Source organism: Vombatus ursinus, unplaced genomic scaffold (assembly GCF_900497805.2).
Source record: "Vombatus ursinus unplaced genomic scaffold, bare-nosed wombat genome assembly UNPS02010548.1, whole genome shotgun sequence".
Lineage (NCBI taxonomy): Eukaryota > Metazoa > Chordata > Mammalia > Diprotodontia > Vombatidae > Vombatus > Vombatus ursinus.
Window position 1 is genome coordinate 6,539,712 of NW_020950326.1, and position 16,359 is coordinate 6,556,070.

Here is a 16,359-nt window from a genome sequence, read left to right on the forward strand (position 1 = left end):
TTGAGGCAGAGAAATGAATTAGGAAGCCATTGCAGCCATCCACAAGAGAGGTGATGAAGGTCTGAGCCAAGGTGGTGACTGTGTGAGTAGTGAGAAGGCAGTGAGAGACAATATATTAGAAACACATGAGATTTAGCAACTGATTATATGTGCAAAGTGAATTACTCTGAAGTTGTAAAGGGAGATTGGAGAGAGTGATGCTGTCAAGAGAAATAGGACGGTCAGGAGAAGGGTAGCTTTTGGGGAAGGAGGAGTTCTATTTTGAATGTGTTGAATTTGAGATGATGTCTCTGGGACACCTAGCTTTTTAAATATCTACTAAATGATTGGTAAATTGTCAAATTAAATTTAATGGTGCCTTTAGCAGTTTGTAGGACTTGAACTCTGGACTGAGGTTGGTTGTTTTTTTCTGTGCCTCATCTTTTAGTCTAAGTAGGCAAAGAAGCGATACATACTTTTGACGCTATATTCCTGTCTTGTTGTTTCTAAGTATGTAAGTGGGTATCTTTTCCTTTCATTTTCTTTTCCCCTTTGCCTTGCTTTTCTTTGACTCAAATCTTGTTAGTGCTCTTATCTCATCCTTGAGAATTTGCATATAAGGCATTACATAATCACAGATAACCTTTTGGTTTTTTCATTTGTCTGCACTAAGAAACTAATCAAGTTAAATTGTTAATTAAGTACATGTTTCAAATAGTTTTAAAAAGCAAATTTCAGTAGATATTCCTTAGTTTCCACTCCTATTTTTAAATTAAAAATTTTTATTTTTATTATTTTTTGTTTTTACATCATATTTATTTCCAAATATTCTCCTCTCCTCTTCCATACCTACTGATTAATTTCTTCCAATAAAGATTTAAAAAGAGATAGAAGAAGCAGTTTAGTAAACAGTCAGTATAACATCTATGTCTGGCCATATGCAATAATCCACTTATGAAAATACCTGTCTGTGCAGAATGGATATGTCCCCCAATACAAAACCTTTAGTAACTCCCTGATTCCCACCAAATAAAGGATAAACCCCTGACTTTGAGGTTAAGGGACCTCCAGAGTCTAGCTTTAACAACCATCTAGCCTTATCTCCTTGTACTCCCTTTTTCTTATTCTGTGCCCATTGTTCTCAGTAATGCTTCTCATTCTCATTCCCGTCTTTGAGTCTTTATGGGCTCTGCCTGGGATGGATTCTTTCCCCATCTAAGTTGAAGTTTGCTAAAGTTCCAGTTCCTGATGCTGACTCTTTTCCCTTCTTCACTGGAACACAGATGATTACTATGGGAGATATATATATATCTATATATATATATATATATAGATATATATTTTCACTTAGCTTTATTAAAGTTTTTGTAATGTTGAATTTTTTTTTCTTTTTTTGCTGAGTTAGGAACACAGAGGTATGCAGTGTAAGTTGTTATTGTATTTTGTTTTTGTACAGACTGGTAACTTCATTAGATTAAGGAGCTTCCAGGGAGTAAACTCCCACTGCCAGTGTAAATCAGCAACTGTCCTGCTGCTGATAGCTTTAGAGTTGCCTGGGACACTGCGCCCAAATTCATGTAGCTGGTATGTGTCAGGGAGGTGGTTGCCACCTCCAAAAGTGACTGTCCATTACACTATCCTGCCTCTTGAGTCATTATGCTTTCAAATTTTCATTTGTCTTAGTAGAGGATTATTAATAGTTTCTCTGTGTTTCCCCACAAATTTCTAATGTTACTTTACCTTTAGTGGATTAACCCTTATTGGAGTCCTCAGGCAAAAGCTGGATGTTTCCTTTGAAGATAGTTTTATGCCATTTTATCTTCTTTATGTACTTGATATGTTTCCAAGTCATCCCTTCCCCCACCCCACCTGCCTGAACTGGTGAGTTCATTGCTCGTAGGGCCTCTGTTGGATTTCTTTGTATTAATGCAGTGCCTTGCACCTAGGCACTTAATCATTATTGAGTTGTATTGCTGGTGAATGGAATGTTATCAATTTAATATTCTCACTAACTGAAAATATTTGGATTGAGGATCATAGAATTTTAGAGTTGGAAGGGATTAGATTAGTGAGATTCTCTGAGAACACTAAGCCCTGGGGAGGTGATGTGACTTGGCCAAAGACACACGGGTAATAAATAACAGAGCAAGGATTCAACTCTCAATCCAGGGCTGCTTTTTTTTTTTCCCCACTCTATCATGCTGCCATAATTTAGATTTTGTTTTAAAACATGATTTGGAGTACATTTTCCCAGGAAACATAATGATATCAATCTTAGGTCCCTAGCTGGCAGACAGCTTACTTAACATATAATTTCATAAAAGTAAATAAATACCACATTTTCCCTATAATTCTGTGGGAAAAATAGGTTCTGTTTCTCTGGTTATATCTTTGCTTTCTGGGATTTTCTAGGTTCCAGAAGAAAATTTCTTACCCCTTTCTTGCCTGCCTTCTTTTTAGTCTTATCTCACATACTGACAAAAGGGATTATTTCTTTTTCTTCCTCTTTTGGCTACACTGACAAGAGGGGACTTTGACTCCTTGTTTAGGAGGGAGGGAAGGGAATGGGAGAAATAGAGTCTTAGTGGGGATGATTCCAGAAGCTATTGAAAAGTTTTCAATGGGGTTTTGCATTATTCTGTCTGTGAGGTGGGCAGGTTGAACTGAGGTGAGTCTGCAATGTCTATAGGCTTAATTGGTGAGAGGTATGGGGTGGGGTAAAAGGGGGAGACTGCGAAATGGACTTGGGCAAAGGAGGCAATAGCATGGTGATGGGGAGTGAGGGGGAGTTCTGGGGTTAAGTGGAGAGAGGGGATAGAAGGAGCAGCACTTGACAGCTATAGTGGCAGGGAGGAGGAGAGATTCTTCAAACTGCCAGCCAGGATTGAACATTATGGAATTTAATCTTTACCTGTGTAGAATTTGATCTTTATCTATGTGTCATAAATTTTTTTTTCTTTTTGGGTAAGGCGATTGGGGTTAAGTGACTTGCCCAAGGTCACACAGCTAGTATGTGTCAAGTGTTTGGTCTGAGGCCGGATTTGAACTCAGGTCCTCCTGACTTCAGGGCTGGTGCTCTATCCACTGCGCCACCTAGCTGCCCCCATAAATTTTTTAAAAATGAAAATAAAGTAAAATGTACTTAAATACCCAAACTATATTGAATATAAATCTTTGATTCAGAATTTTGAAATGCCCTAACGTGCCTCTATGAGCATTATATTTGTATATTGATAAGTATGATGTAATATAATGGAGAAAAATACCTGGTTACTGAATATTGATGGTTTGAATTTTAAATAAATAGGTATTTTCATAGGTAGGGTACCTCAGATCTTCTGAGGGTTCTGGGTGGTTCACACATTCTAACATTCTTGGCAAGTTGGGTAATGAAATTTCATATTCATTTCTTGTTTGAATACTTTTCTCTAAGGGAGTTTTGAGTACTGTTTCCCTGTGACAGCTTGAATCAATATGGTGAAAAGCCTGAGGTTGCTATGCACAAGCAAGCAGCTAGAAAATAGTTCCTTTATTACCTAATGTTTGAAGTATGAAGTCTCAGGATTACTGATGAAGTTGCTGATAGTAGTGGGATAAATTTGTAAAGTAACTTTTATTTTTTGTTTTTAAACACTTATGTGGTGAGGAGCTCAGAGTTCCTAAAGCAGTGGATCAAATGGCCTGTAATCTCCTGGCACGATGGGTACCCATTAGGATGTGTGCAGTGTCTGAATGCCCCCTGGTCCTTTCTTTGTGAGGATATCTGCAGCAAAACAGGAAGAATTTTAGATTGGATTATTGGTAAAACTTAACAATTATGTTTTAAGTTCTGTAAGTGATTTTTAGAACTGGTAACCCAATTCTAGTTACTTGGAAGGGAATAATAAAATGAGTTTCGGAGTACTAGCTGATCTACCCAAGGAAGAGACAGAGAAATTGTCAGTTCTTAAAAAAAGAAATAACTATTCTCTCCTTCTTATTTATCTCTTCACTCCACACAGTATGGCCTTAACCTAAAAAAAATTAGAGTAGTCATGGGATTTAAGTGATGTGCATACCATAGGTTATCCATAGTTGTATATTTCCTGTTACATGGTAAAAGTTCATGAAAATAAGGAAACAGTTCAGCCACAGATAACCTATCACTGAGCCATCTCCTTAGTTTTGCCTCAAACCGCCCCTCCCCCCCATCCTAGGTAAAAGGTTCCAGCTCTCAGGAAATAATAATGTGTTTTCTAGGCAATGCTTGGTGGCAAACATGGCTACAAAACATGACATGACAAACATAGTCCTCTTCCTTCCCTACCTCCCACCCCCAAGTTCAGCTGAAGAAAAGCACTTCTATCGGACAAAACAGATTTATACCATCATTCAGTTCTTGTGACTTTATGTTGTTCTCTTACCCAGAGGCTGTCTTGTAAGAGTGATGAAGTTAAATGGGAAAGATGGAAAGGCTTTTCTTTGGAAACTAATATTTCCTTTGTCTGTTCTGCAGGCAGGTTGGCAGGTGGGCTGAGGACCATTTTGTTGTCCTCTCAGCTTGTGGAGTTGGGTTACTGGCACTAGACGCTTACCTGCGTAGCTAAAATGGTAACTGTTTATGTTTCGCAAAGATTACAATCTAAAATTCCTTGTGCCTACTTGGAAATCTTTAAACGGTTTTTAGACCATCTGTAAAAAATAACCCTTAGTCCCTTGTGAGATCCTTGGTGGTTGTGTCAGTATGGACATTTCTTGCTATAAATGGAACCAAAAGGACACTGTCAGTAACTTTATTGCAAGCTTTTTTATTGATATATGTGTATGAATTATATATGTGTACATATACATATCTATTTTATAAAGTTCTTCCTTGTATGTAATAAAAATTCTCTTTCTTATATGTAACAGAGGCTTTATTTCTTACAGCTATGTGCCTGTAAAGATGGGCTGTATTGTAGAATATGATGTGTGAAAGCCTGGCTGTTTCCTTCTTAAATGTTCATCAAGTATGTTTCAATGAGTATGTACATTATTCTAGAAAATTGGATTTATGTGTCAGTAGTTAATGATATTTTCTCTTGCCTTTTTAAAAAATTTGCTCCATGATTTTTCCCCCTAAGCCTTTGCTGTCCTCCCTTCTTTAAACAGAAGATGTCAATAAAAAAAATTTTTTTTTTTAAAACTCTGAAATCTAAGGAAACCTTTAGGGTCCATGAAACAACAACAAAATATGAAAAAAGCCTGTCAGCTTTCTGCTCTTAAACCTAGTTTATTTGGATAGTTAGCATTAACATTTATATGAAATGCAGGCAAACGAAGGACAACATCAGTTGCTTGTTGTGTGGTATAGAAAGTGCTGTAGAAATTTGAGATCACTCATAGTTGCAATAGTTAGGGAAAGCATTACACACTTGGCTGTATCTGTGCATACTCCCATTGATGTGCATTGCAGCCCATCCATACCTTATTCTGCATGACTCATCTGTGACTTCCTGTAAATTCTGCATTGTAGGGATCCACCGATGTAGTGTGAGGCTCTTTCTTTAGTTCTTATGACATTGTGTGAATATATTGCCCATTGGTTATCTGTTCCTACATAATAAATCTACCATATTTTCCTTTCGTACATCTCTTGTACATACTTCCTGGGTCTTATGATTCAGCCACTAACAATAATGTCACTTTGAGTTCTTAAATGTAACTACTTAACAGTGAAGCAGAAGAAATAATATCACAGGTGCTCATTAAAGAAAATGCATAAATAATAAATACAATACAATCCACACAAAAGGGCACGTTCTCAATACTTTCAAAATCTGTGGGGAAAAAACATACAAAAACCTTCCAGAGGAGGCACGTGAGTGAGAAAAACCCATGTGCTCAGAGTAACTCATAAGTCATTGCCATCTCCATGAAATTTACTTGAATAATGTAGTTTCTGTGGTGAATACTTATCCTAATAACCTAAGTTGGTACTTACTGCTTTACTAACTTCCCACTGGGCATCATGTTTCAACCACACTAGTCAATCCACTCAGTAGCTTTTCTTATTTTTTGCTTCCCATTTGTTGTTCTGCTCAGCTAGACTTCAAAAGCAACATTTTAATCCATCATTTTCTGCTTCAAGGTTAGCTGATAGGGTTCTGAAATCTGTCCTTTTATCTACTCTTTTTCTGGGTACAGACTATAATCACATAAATTACATTTGTCCTGTTACTCATCATACCATAGTTTTGTTGTCCACATCATACACACAAATCACAATTTATAACCTTCAAAAGAAGCAACTATTTGTCTCAGAACCCTCAGCCAACATTAACTTCTAGCAAATGTGTCTTAGTTATACTTTTTTTTATAACTCTAATCAGAAACTTAGCTGAGAAAACTTTAAAAGCGATAATACATTTATAACCATACAGCATCACTGGAAGAATATTGTTTAAAAGATGAACCTTTGATGCAAGGAGAAGCTAGAGCTAATTTAAAAATAACTTAACAGTTTCCCAATGCATCTCACTCTCCTCCTGCTTAATTTTAGACCTAATTTATTGTCCATCTGCAGTGTATGTCTAGCGTATATGCTAATGGTTCGGTTCTATGGTATGAAAACTGAAGTATGTATCATAATCTGGAAAAGAAGCTTATTTGTCCGCTTTTTCCTTAATTAAATACATTATTATTTCTTCTTTAGATACATGACTGTACTGTTTTGAGTGATGGTTCTTTCTTAGGACTCTCTGTAGTGTCCTATGGCCTGATGAAGTGGGCAGAAAGTTATCCATAAGCCAGGGCATCTGGAGGACCTCACCATCTGTACGGAACCTCCCTCTTTGCTTTGAACTCTTTTTTTTTTTTTTTAAGACAGTTGGGGTTAAGTGACTTGCCCAGGGTCACACAGCTAGTAAGTGTCAAGTATTTGGTCTGAGGCCGAATTTGAACTCGGGTCTTCCTGACTTCAGGGCTGGTGCTCTATCAGTTGTGCCACCTAGCTGCCCCTGATTTGAACTCTTTACTGAGTATTGTTGATGACAAGGGTAAACCTTATTAGCAATCATTTTTTTTTATGCCCTTCCTGATACTAATGATCAGAGGTATGGGGTTTTTTTGTTGGTTTGTTTTTAAACAGAATTATCTCTGATATGTATTTTGGAGAACCTTGTATGTTTTTATCATGTGCCTAGGAGACATGTTGTTAGATGAGATTGTTTAAGGATATGTTTTGTAAGTCAAGATAGACATTACTAACATAGTCAACAAACCAGTAAGTTCAGTAGGGTTATATTCATTATACTTTTTAGTCAGTTGTGTGACTGTAAAGATATAGTCTACTGCTCTATATAGTGTCTGAAAGTCTGTCTGTTTTCTTCTAATATCTTCATCAAATATACTCTAAATGTGTATGTTCATTATAAAAAAAATTAGGCTTGTGGATTAGTAGTTGTTGATATTTTCTCTCATTTAAAAAAAAAAGGTCCATCATTTTTTTCCCCCCCAAGTCTTTGGTGTCCTGCCCTTTTTACCTTGAGATTCAATCTGTTAGTGATCTCAGAACTGTCAACGTGACTTCTTTCTGTGAATATGTATTTGATGTTGCATATTGTTGGGATACAACTGTTAACTCTTACCTTTATTTTCTTCATTTTCATTCCTACTTGCTTTCAGTATAGCACATCAGACATGTGATATTAGTTCAGATATAGTGTCTATTATTGATGGAGAAAAGAATTTTGTCTTTTCTCTTTTCAGTTTCTTTGTTTTCTTCCTTCCAGTTTCATTCATAAATGATGTGGGAGTTATCTGGCTTAGTTGAAACTCCCCAAACTTTCTATAGAGTTCACAATATGATTTTTTTTTTTTACAATTTATGAGGTAATTGATATTAATCATAATCTTCTACCATTTTCTTTTGTAAGATTTATAAATGAGTTTATACTCCAAACTTGTGTTTCCCTCAGCTACTATATTGAAAGGAGAATTTAAAAATTAAAATGAGGGAGAATTTCAGCATGGTGGCAGTCAAAACATCAAATGGAATATCCTGAAGGTCACTGCCCTTCAAGAGCATGACAACTGGGGTGAAATGGATAGAATTTGGATTCTTTTAATTCTATTCAGATTTCAGATTTTAATTTTTAAATTTCCACGAAATTTTACTCTGACCTTTGCAAAGACCAACAAAATGAACATTTCCATGTACATGGTAGAACAGAAAGAGAAGATGGTACATAAAACTGTGAAACTCTTATGTAGAACTTGCTATCAAGTGTGTAATAAATTCAAAATGTAACTTAAAAGCTCCTGTTTGTGATTTCTTCTAGCTTTCTGGGTTTTTTTGGGAGTGAGGGTGTAGGGGAAAGAGATTTTTGCTAGCCCTTTCTCCTTTCTTCTTCCTATCCCCAAATAGAAACAAAACAAAACAAAACAAAAAACCATTAACATAAAATTCTTATAAAAAAATTGCAAAGCCAAGAGAAACGAATTTCCACATTGGACCATGCCCAAAAACATATGTTTCATATTGTATCCTGAAACTATCTCTTGTTAGAAGATGAGTAACATTATTTATCATTAATCATCTGAAATCATGGTTGATTATTACATTGATCAGAATTCATAGAGTCTTTCAGACTTGTTTGTATTTAGATTATTGTGGTTATTTTATAAATTGGTCTGATACTACTCACTTTACTCTCTATCAATTCAGATAAGACTTCTCAAGTTTCTCTGAAATCATCTCATTTTTTCTCTTCATACGGTACAATAATCTGTTATGCTACAATTTCTTTGGTCATTCTCCAATTGATAAGCATCCCTTAGTTTTCAGTTCTTTGCCACCACAAAAAGAGCTGTTTACATAAATGTTTTTGTGAATTTTGGATCCTTTTTCTCTTTCTTTGATATCTTTGGGGTCTAGGCCTAGTAATAACCCTGAATCAAAGGATTTGCATGGTTTAGTGACTTTTGGCATAGTTCCAAATTGCTGTCCAGAATTACTATACCAGATCCCAGATCCAACGGTGCAGTAATGGACCTATTTTCTCCCAGCCCTTCTACAAGTGTCATTTTTCTTTTCTTTTTTCTTGTCCTCTTTTGCTAATATAAAAGTTGTGAGATTTTACCTCAGAGTTGCTTTAATTTGCATTTCTCTTAATTATTAGTGATTTGTAACATTTTTTTCATGTGGTTGCTGATGGCTTGGGTTTCTTCCTTTGAAAACTGCTGGTTTACAATCTTCGACCACTTATCTATAGGGAAATGGCTCTTGTTCTTAGAAATTTGAATCAATACATTATGTATTTTGGTTATGACAGAAATTTGCTGCAGAGATTTTTTCCCCCAATTAACTATTTTTTTCTCAATTTTAACTACTTTGTTTTGTTTTTGCTAGAACTTTTTAATTTTTTTGTAATCAAAATTGTTCATTTTATCTTCCCTGATTCTCTTCTATTCCATATTTGGTCATGAACTCTTCCTTTATTTCATAGATCTGAAAGTAATTATTTCTTGCACCTACCTTTTTATGGTGCTTTGTTTATGATGTTTGTAATATAAATTTTTTATATGTGAATCATATATATTTGGAGCTTTCTTGGTATGAGAAATGGGGCTAAGTCTAATTTTTACCAGACTGTATTCCAGTTTTCCTAGCAATTTTTGTTGAATAGGGTGCCCTTAACTTCAGTAGTTGTAGTCTTTGCATTTATCTAACATTGTACTACTATGCTTGTTTGCTTCTGTAGTTCAAAAACCTAATCTATTCCACTGATCAATTGGTATCCACTTCTGTGGCAGACATTGAAACAATGAAGAAGTCTTTGCATAGGGTTGGTGTTTATAATAAATATTTGTTGATTGATAAGAGTAGGTAGAAGAAATGGAAGTATCTGTAAATAAATGTGGCAAAGAAGGAAATAGTATGGTAGCAAGAAAGGGCATCATGGTAGCTGGAAAGTGTTTTTTCTCCCAGACATCTTGGAGACCTGTGTTTGTTTAAATGAAATGAGGCAGTTGGGAGGAAAAAAGAGGATAGGTTTAGAGAGGTATACATGTGTTTAAGTGGGAATGATTGTAAATGTTAAAGTGTTTTATTTTTGTCACTGTATATATATCACCTTTCACTTGTTGAATTGCATCCTGAGTCCATAGATTCAATTTTCTACTTAAGAGAGTCATTTCAGTTTTTTTTCCCTTGCCTTCCAGACTATTGGCAATTCCATTTAATTTCATTTCTGCTGCAGACTTGCATATATTCCAGAGTCCTTTGTCAAGATATAACAAATGAACAGGCCCCAATACCAATTTCATATACCTAAGCCATTTATAACTTTGGATGTAAATCTAGTCAGATCTTCCCTCATTTCCCAGTGGCATCATCTGTACTGTGCTTTCCCAGTTTGTCAGTGACAGTATTTTCTGGAACAGTCAAAAACCTTACTGAATCAGGGTGCTGTATCTACACTTATCACTTCTTCATTTTCTAAGTAATTCAACTTTTCTCATGAAATGCTGTTCTGGCTAGATAATAGAACTCTATCAGTCTACTAAAATGATTATCCTAATAATTATGCTTCTAGGTTATCAGTTTGGTGTGCAGGCTCCTGAGCTATTAAGATTTTTTTTTCTAAGACCATTGTTAATTTTTGGGAGCCTCTTTTTGGGTTTGTTAGTGGTTATTAGCTGGGAACAGCCCTGTGTTTAAGGGTTCAGTGCATAATCTTTCAAGACTTTGTTTAGTAGAGGCAGTTATCCAGCTGGCAGAAGCAGCATGCGATAGCTAACTTCCCAGTCGTCTGTTTTCAGAACTTAGCTGACATCCTTGAAGTCCAGGCAAATGGTGCTTTGACAGCATAGGAGTGCAGGCCAAGTTGTGTCACGGTCCTTTGGGGCCTTTGAAAGGAGTAGAGCCAAAAAAAAAAGTTTTGAAAATAAAGAGATGTGGTGAAGGTTGAAAGTTGTCGTTTTAATTGATCTTTTGTTTTTACTTGAATGAATTAATAAAGCGTTTTATTAAGCATTTACTACGTGTCAAATAGTTGCTCACATTCTAATAGGGGGACAACACATGGAAAGTTTTACCAGCAGGTAAGATGGAAAGGTCCCGTGGTCCTCGGGGCACATGTTTAACATTTGCAGTATTAAAAGACTTTGGTGATGAGAACTTTTCTTTTGTGGTTTTTTAATGTGAGATGTGACTGGCACCTTTAGGAGGAGCTGCCATGCTGCTTCTCCTCAGGGGTTGCTTCCCAGTATGAGTACTGAGGACCGTGGCCTGAAAGCATTGCCATTTCCATTGCTCTGGTTGGTTTTAGGGACACTGCCATTTGCCAAAGCTTTTGAGCTCGGGATCTTGGACTGTCTCCACAAAAATTTTTTTTTAAAGTTCAGCAAAACTAAGCAACACAGAGACCTTGTCTGACAGCAATTATTGTATTCTACACTCATTAGCCTTTTCCAGTGAAGGAAAGGAAAAGCATTTTCTCTTCTTTTCTCCCAGGCTAGGCTTAGTCATTGTAATTACATGTTGTTTTGTTGTTGTTATTGTTATTTTTCATCCTTTCCATTAATAACTTTGCACATTTTGTTTTCCTGGTTCTGCATACTATCAATTCATAGTAGCTTTTTCGAGTGTCTCAGAATTCTTTGTGTTGTTTCTTGTGGTGCAGGATAGTCCATTACATTTATGTGCCAAATTTGTTTAGCCATTCTTCAGTTAATGAGTATTGTTCTAGGCCAGGCTTAGCTCAGGCCAGGGATTCAGGCTTGGGATTGAAACACTAGTACATCATAAAATTCAATGAAAACACATTTACTTAGACTAAGATATTAAAAATAATGCAATTACTAATTAATTACCAATTTAAAATAGTTCAATCCAGGCCAGGGATCCAGACTTGGGATTGGGATGCAATAAAACACTAGTGCATCATAAAATTCAACAAAAATAAATTTACCTAGATATTAAAAAGGATACAGTTACCAAATAAAATAGATACTGCTCCTTTCCACCTCTGAATTTGCCATGGTTGGATCACAGTGACACTCAGGAACACTACCTTCTGATAGGCTTGGCTTTTTAGGCTTTAGTCCACAAGAAAATCATGCTAGTGTTTCTAGCTCTAGTCATAGGATGGTGGAATTAGAGGTGGAAGGGTCCTAGAAGTTATCGAGTCCAAGCTCTCATTTTTTCATAAGGAAATTGACACCCATTGGGGCTTAAATGACTTGTCCAGGATCATAAAGACCCCACAACAGGATTTTAACCAAGATCTTCCAGACTCTGAAATCCTGGGCTCTATTCACTGTATCGCACTGCCTGCCTCATCAGGACCAACCAAATCCAGAGAATGACTTTCGTGCCCCTGAGAAACCGTCTCAGCCTATGTAGAACAGATGCCCTTTGCTATTGGAGGTAACATCCCAAAAATCTTTGTGGGGACTTAAACTGCTCAAATGACCTAAAGGCCATTTGTGAGCAATTCTCACCTCATTGATGTGAGAAGTGGTACTGGAGGAGTTGCTTAGAGAAAAGTTTGGGCATGTTTCCTGTTAACAGGAAGCTGCAACAACAAACAGGAGCAGGAACAGTAACGTGAGTACTACACCTGATAGAATCACTAAATCTTTCGTAGCATGTATGAGGTCAATCAGTAAACATCTACTTTGTACTAAGCACTACAGATAGAAAGATAGTCCCTGCCCTCAAATGGCTTAAAATCTAATGGGGGGAAAACAACATGCAAATAACTATGTACAAACAAGCTTATATGCAAGATAAATTGAAAATAATCAACAGAGATGACAGTAGGGATTAAGAGGGAATGGGAGAGGCATCTTTAAGAAAGTGGGATTTTAGTTGTCACTTGTTCATACTTCATACTTTTATTTTTATTTTAGTTTAGTTTTTAGGCAATTGGGGTTAAGTGACTTGCCCAGGGTCACACAACTAGTAAGTGGCAAGTGTTTGGTCTGAGACTGGATTTGAACTCAGGTCCTCCTGACTTCAGGGCTAGTGCTCTATCCACTGTGCCACCTAGCTGCCCCTTCATCCTTCATTCTTGAAGAGGACCAATGACATCACAAGGGTGATGTCTTGACTTTTGTATGTGAGTTGGATTTAATTGAGGCAGAGCGGGGCAGAGTCCTCAGCCTCACTCTCTCCTCCCAAGTCATCAGTGGCCAGACAAAAGTCAGGATCATTAGCGATGGCCTGGGATGTAGTGTCATTGAATATTGCGTACTCTGTCAGATCTGAACAATGTGTTCATTGGTTAGAGAATATATATACATATATTTATATTTACATATACATATGTGTTATACGTATATACATATATAGTGGGTGAATATCATATGAACACAAAAGCTATTAATACAACTACAATAAGTAAGTAATTTTAAAAAAAAGATACAAGCATAAATCATTCACTGAGAAGGAAAAAATGGAAATACCCAAAGGAACAAATGTGGGAACCTAGGGGAGTCATCAAAAACTATTTATGAAAGGCATGAGGGAAGGAAAAGTAAATGGGATGCTCATTATATTACCACTGCTATTAATTGTGATAGAAATGCTAGCTATAATAACAAGACAAGAAAAGAAATTGAGGAAATGAATACAGGCAAAGAGAAAAAAAGATCACTTTTGCAGATGATAAGATTTAAGTGTATGCTTAGTGAATACTAACGATTCAACTAGAATTAATTGAAATAATTTATAACTTCAGTGAAGTTGTAGTCTACAAGATAAGTTTGCATAAACATCAGCATTGCTATATGTAAACAACAAAACCCAGAGATGAGAGAGGCATTCTATTTGTAGGGGAAAGTGTACAGAGTTAGGAGGTAGAGTATCTTGTTCAGGGAAGGGATTCTTCCTCATCTTCATCCAGGGATTCAGTATTGCCACCAAGTTGGCTTAAAGATTCCATTTCTTCTAGGTGAATTCATATTCACTGAAATGATATACAGACAGTTTTAATCTTCCCCATGTCGTTAGAAAGCAGAGCACCAGAAATGGAGCATAGAGTCAAGATGGTAGAGTGAAGGTCAGCATTTTTATCCAACTTGCCCAACTCACCTTTTCTACAATAACTTAGAAAATGTGCTAGAATGAATTCTGATAGGGAAAGCTAAGAAAAAAAGTCACAATTAGTTGTTTATCTTGCCCAGGTCAGTTTAGGAAGATGCAGAGGTCTGCAGACACTGGTGTGTGAGCTGGCCATGAGGGCAGAGAAAATTCCCAGGTCAAGGAGTGTTATGATTGTATAAATTGTTTTCCTGGTTTTGTCTACATCGCTGTACCTCAGTTCATATTATCCAGAATTCTCTGAAATCTCTTTTGTCATTTCGTAGAATAAAATAATATTCTCTTATTAGGTGACATTCCTATGCCATAATTTTTTCAGCGACTCCCTGATTGTCTAAGATGCCATGTCAAGCACCCTTTGGAGTCTAGTTGTTTTCTTCTTACTCCCTTTCAGCATTAGAAAGTTTGTTTTGCTTATGATTATTCCTTTTCTGGTATTATCTTTACTTTGCCCTCTAGTTCTAATGGATCTGGATAGTTTTCATTTAAGATTTCTTCAAATATAATGTTCAGGCTCTTTGTTTTTAATTGTGGTTTTCTCAGAGTTTAGTGATTCTTAAGTGATCTCTTTGTGAACTGTTTTCTAGGTCAGTGTTTTGTTTTGTTTTTTAAAAAAAATATATCAGATGTCTTACAGTTTGTTTTATTTTGTCCTGCTGTTTCTTGCTGTCTCATTTGTTTTTTCTATACTAGTTTTCAAGGAGTCTGTTACTTGGGTAAATTTTACTATTTTCTCTTCTAAGCTCTTTTCTCCTTCCAGTTTTTCCTGTAGAGCTTTTCTTCCCACATATTAGATTTCTTGCTTTATTTTTTCTGAGTATTCATGTAGTCCTTGTGGAAAGTCCATTTTTTATAGACTCCCTTGAGTATGTAATTATTAAACAGTAACTCTTTTTGAGGTATCTTTAGATCTATAGTGATTTTTTATTGTTTGGTGTTGTCTTTTTTTTTTTTACTCATTGTTTCAGCTTGAATTCCTAAGTAGAGCTTTGTGCCAGGGTCAGGCCCTGTTCCCTGCTATGTTTTTTGTTGGAGTGTTCAACCCTGCTTAATCTCCCTCAGGTCATCTGTGTTTCTGTGTTGACTTCCATCTCCTGGAGTTAGGATCCCCTGGATCTTTGATATTTAGAGCTCTAGATCTTCTGGGTCCTTTCTGACATCTCAGGACAGTGTTAGGGACGGTGTAACCTCTGGGCCTGGTTTATCTCTTTCTGAGCACTGGCTTCTGATACTCCTCAGGACTTCGCGGTAGGATACCTAACCTGCAGGTTACATGTGTTTTTGTCTCCTCTCTTTCTCTTTAGGGAAGCCACTATTTTTTTTTTAACCTGGCTTTTCTGGTGATCCCTATTCTAGTTGGCTATGGGCCTCTGACTACTTCTTTGTGTAGTTCTGGGGTAGATGATGTTCACTTGCTCTAATTACTAGTTAAATTTCTTGATCATTATTCAGTCTTGAGAGGATTTCAGGTTTTTACCAGAGTAGGTGTATTGGAACTATGTAGTCTGCCTTCCATTGGGTCAGTCATATTAGCTGGAAGCTTACATTTTAATAGAAGGATACTACACATATAAAGGGAGTGGGGACTGGAGAAGGGAGTTTCAGTCTGGGAGGAATTGGGATTGAGTGGAGCCATAGGGGGTTTATTTTCACTATTGTCATACTCTTAGGATTTGAGGGCTGTTCGTAGAGCAAGTCAGTCAGCAAGCGTTTATATTCTTTTATATTCTGGTCACTGTGCTTAAATGCTGAGGATACAAATAGAGGCAAAAAAACAGGCTTGCTGTCAAGGAGCTCTCAGTCTAATGGGGGGAAAACATGCAAACAACTGTTTTCAAGCAAAATATATGCAGGATAAATTGGGAGATGTTTGCAGAAGAAAGGTGGCACTAAGATTAAGGGAGATTGGTAAAAACTTATTGAGAAGATGGGATTTTAACTGAGACCTGAGGAAAGCCAGGGTAACTAGAAGGCAGAGACAAGCAGAGAAATATTCCAGGGCTGGAGGACAGCTAGTGAAAAGGCAGAGAATTGACTGATAGAATGGCCTTTGGGAAAGACAGCTTGGAGGGTAAGCCTGTGTCACTGGATTGAAGACTGCTTGACGGTAAGAGTAAAGTATAAAAAGATTGGAAAGCAGAAAGGGCCAGGCTGTAAAGGGCTTTAAAACTTAAAAGACTTGATGCTTGATTCTGGAGGTAATAAAGAGCCAGTAATATTTATTGAAGAGGCCTGTGAGATGATTAGATCTGTATTTCAGGAAGAATACTTTGTAAGCTGAATGGAAGGGGAAAAGGCTTGAGGCAGACGGG

General features: G+C 36.7%; 1 protein-coding gene across 1 annotated transcript in view; it reads left to right on the forward strand.

Moving 5' to 3' along the window:
* The window catches only part of LOC114037768 (band 4.1-like protein 5), an 84,578-nt gene that overhangs the window by 6,776 nt on the left and 61,443 nt on the right, over positions 1-16,359 (forward strand). The gene's annotated exons all lie outside the window — the stretch shown is intronic.